This window comes from Nematolebias whitei, chromosome 1 (genome assembly GCF_014905685.2).
Source record: "Nematolebias whitei isolate Nwh7 chromosome 1, NemWhi1, whole genome shotgun sequence".
Lineage (NCBI taxonomy): Eukaryota > Metazoa > Chordata > Actinopteri > Cyprinodontiformes > Rivulidae > Nematolebias > Nematolebias whitei.
In genome coordinates, this window is record NC_056498.1 from 69,117,210 (window position 1) to 69,121,422 (window position 4,213).

The following is a 4,213-nucleotide window of genomic DNA, read 5'->3' on the forward strand; positions in this document are numbered from 1 at the left end:
ATGTATCTGTATATGGCATTTAAATTATTTAAATTATTATACATTTTTATCCAAACTGTTTTTTAAATTCAATATGTCTTTATTATTATACAACAATTATTTGTTATAAAATGTGTTATCTTTGCTTTTGAAAATGGTTTGAGTTTAAGAATCTAAAGCTTGAAATGTATTTTTTCTTTTAAAAAGTCAAACAAAACAGAATGTCTTATTTTGGTGTCTAACAACGATCAATGGAGTCAGTCGTGCTACAAGAATTATTCACGTGTTTCTGTGCAGAAGTTCCTCTGAGCATCTGTCATGTTGTTCTTGTAAAGAGATCCTGCAGAAAACAACACATTTCTTAGCACTGAAGCAGATTCAGGAGGAATGTGGACCAGACCCCCCCACCCCCCACTCCACCCCACCCCCACAGTTTGAAAAGAAAAACCCACCCAGCATGGTTTAACCTCACAAAGACCCAAGTTTATATACGGCTTACTGCTGCTCGTTATTGCATTTTAATAAGAAAAAACAAGAGTTCCACAAACTGGCAATAAACTGATAACATTAAAAAACAAGATAAAGTCTCATACTTTTAATAATCTTGCCCGTACAAGATAAACACAAAGTAAAAACAGACATTGCATTGACCTTTCCTTGATTTTGAGAAAAATATCACAACTCCTGAAGTGAAACTGGATCTTTAGCTAAAACTAGACGGATAACTTTTACTAACGGGCTTTTATAAAGTAGGTAAATGTTCTGTTGTGACTTGGTTGTATAAATAAAGTGAATTTAATTAAAACTTAACAGTCAGTAAATAAAATGTTAAAATGCTGTGTTTTCAGATGAGCTCTAAAAGAAATGTTGAAACATTAAACCATGATTTTATAACATTTTGCGTTTCTTTATGGTAACACTAATCTGACTTTTTGTGCTTTATTTTGTTGATCTAGTTGTTATAGTGTTATATTTTTTAACTTATGTACATTTAACATTTTATTCTTTGTCCTGTTCTTGTTCTGTTGTGCAGCACCTTGGTGCTGTTTTAATAATACACTTGTACTGTTTGTCATTTCTGAGGCAATATGTTATAATCTTTTAGAAAACTTTTTAATGTGAAAGCAATTTTCCTAATTTCATGGCCCACAATATTGATAAATACACTTAAAACTTAAAATGTATCACTTTATCATGAGATAAAGTTTTCACAGCTCAACATGTAGCTGTTTGTCAGACCAAGATGGGATTTATATTTTGTCTGAATGTTTGATGGAGAAAATTCATAAACGACTGATAACTGGTAAATCTGTGATTTTTAATCTATTTGACAACAGGGATCGATGTAATTGTAAAATGTTATGTCTGTCCTTTTAGAGTGTCAGTATGAAATGATTTACTGCTCACTAAATAAAATGTTGCAGAGCTGTATCTGCTCCTGAACACCTCGCTGGTCAGATTTGTTTATTCTAGACAGATTATAAAAACAGGTTTTTATCCTTTTACCCATTTAAATGAGCAGAAAAACATGTTTTTTTTTAACATTACTGACCTTTAAAAACATTACGCAGCTTCATTAAAGCTGTAAAAATGTATTATTTGTGTTCTGCTGAGCTTTTTGTTTGTTTCATTTATTTGAAAATTTAAAAAAAAGTGGTTATCTCCCACAAAACTTAACACAGAAGAAAAATCATGGATTCAGAAAAAAATTAAAAATATGCAGCTATCAGAACATGATAAAGTTTTATTAAAAAATCTCTTGCTGGGTTGGGGAGAGCTTTTAGCTGTTTTGTGCCAACCTTTAGCTCAGTGTCTGTAAACCTGACAGACATGTGTGTGATTCCTGAGACCAGTTACCTGCAGCTTCTTTAAACTGGGTCAACTCCAAAACGTAAGCAGTTATCGAGGTATATCTCCCCACCAAATATATATTTTTTTTTAATCAGTGGTTCATGAAATATTTTGCTAACAGACAAACAAACAAACAGCCAACTAATTATTATTATTATTTTCAGGTCTTTCTTGTAAATGAGTCCCAGAGGCTCAATGGGATTAACCTGTATAATTAAATAAAAGTTGAATTATCATTCACTTTTTGTAACAGTGATCAATTAAAATAAAGCTGAAAAAATTAACTTAATTGATTTCATATGCTCCTCAAAATTAAAATGTTCGCATGGCAAACTATTATAAACTACACATATTAGCCTGTGACTAAAAATACACCAGCACCTGTTAATGAAATGAACTTTTATTCATGTAAAAGAGTTATTTGGCTCACTCTGCTTACATGTCGTGGCACTCTCAAGCTTTTCCATGTTCTTCTTGTTTCTTCATGCCTGTTCATGTCTGACTCTCTGAACTCCTCCGTGGTCTTTTGGGGGATTCAGTATATTTTCTCGTTTCGACCAGGTGTTCTTGTTTGTTTTCTACGGAGCGTCTTAAGGGCCAATAAAGTGTGAACCTAAATGGTTGTGTTTCCTACAGCAGAAAGGTTAAATGCGTGTTGACATGACGTTGGAGCAGCTTTGACACATCTGTGCAGTTTGGTTCATCCCTGCAGCTCTTAGTCTTTACAGTTACATTTCAGCGGACTTGTAGCTACAAGTCGATGTATTTTGGCAGCGTCTGTCAGCCTTGAACCCTTTGTGGTCTCCTTAAAGGGCATCAGCTTCAGTCGTGGCCAAACTGCAGTAAAACTGTGCTGCAGTATTTTGAAACAAACACCGCCACCCCGACCCGGCTGGCAGCGCCGCTTGCTCCCACCCCGCCCCCTGCTGAAGATCGCGTGCAGAATCCAGGCAACGGCGAGCTAGCTGAGGGAGCGCTCGCTGCTGCTGCACACCCAGGCGATGTGACCTTCCCTTCGCCGAAGAGCTCAGCGTTGTGGGGGCTGGCCAACTCTTGGAGCATGCTCAGTAGTAACCGAGGTGTTTCGTGACAACACTAATAGTCTGCATGGATCACTGGCACGCAGAGTCACTTCTAATTAGAATGATCTCAATCTTTGCCAGGATCTCTCTCTTTTTTTATCTACTGACAAATGCTACTATCCAAATGGCTCGTTGAGCCGCCAATCTTCTGTTTGACTCCGCCCCCTGTTTCCACCTCCTATACGCTCTGCGCTCTGTTCGCTCACAGGCTCCTCCTTCTCCTCCCTGCTTTCCCCCCTTAAACAAGAAACTCCAGAGGAAGGAGGACATCACGACCCACTCTTCATCCTCACCTCGTGGCATCACGCTCTATTACCGATGCATGCTTTCATTTCTTCCTGCTTCCCTACAACCATCTGTTCAGATAAGCTTTGCACCAAAACCGCTGCACAGTTTTCTGACGCATTGCCTTCTCGAGATGACGGCCATTTCTAGCCCACGTTTTCCGTCTGACAGTTGGCCCATGGAGCTTCACAGGGGGCTGAAATTGGCAAATACCCCTCAAATTAGCTCCTCTTTTCTGCTTCCTTGATTATTGTGGCAAGGCTGACGAGTAAAGTATTTCCTGTCTCTAAAGCACATTCGTTCGCTCCTTTTGTTCAGCTTTAATCCACGTTTCCATCCCTGACACTTTCCCCTGACAGGAGAAAAAAGGCACAAAAAGCTTCAAGCTTCCGCAGCTCCAGCTTTGCAACCATGAGGTCAAAGGTCAGCCACAACTTGACAAACAGTACTCGGGAGTTTGACTAAGATACAGTTATATAGCTATTTGGTTGCTTCTGTGAAGCAAATCAGCAAACCTTACGCCAAAATTAAAACTAAACGCTCACAACAAATTGTTTCAGAAGTAAAAACTTGTAAAACAGACAGAGTTCACATGGGAGGTGAGTCCAGATTTAATGCTAACAGATTGACAGATGGGCCGGACAGAGCTTGGACAGAAGGCGAGGGGACAGGAAAGAGACAGAAACGAGAGGAAAACTTCAAGCCGGACAGACAGCAGGTCAGTCAAACAGACAGAAAGACAGACAGGTGTGAAAGCTGAAAAGACTGAAAGGAAAAGACGTCAGAGAACAGACAGAAAACTGTCTCTGAGTTCAGCAGACATGTTGGGGACTGCTGAGAGCACGTTTAAATCTTCATCAGGGTTCACTTTGTGCACTTGTGGTTGGAAATTTGCTGCAAATGTAACTTTAAGGTTGCAAAATCTACCAGTATATCCTTTCTCTGCAAGTCTGGAAAATCCAATGCTGCCATCACTGTAAACAGTGAATCAAGCATTATATATATATATATATATA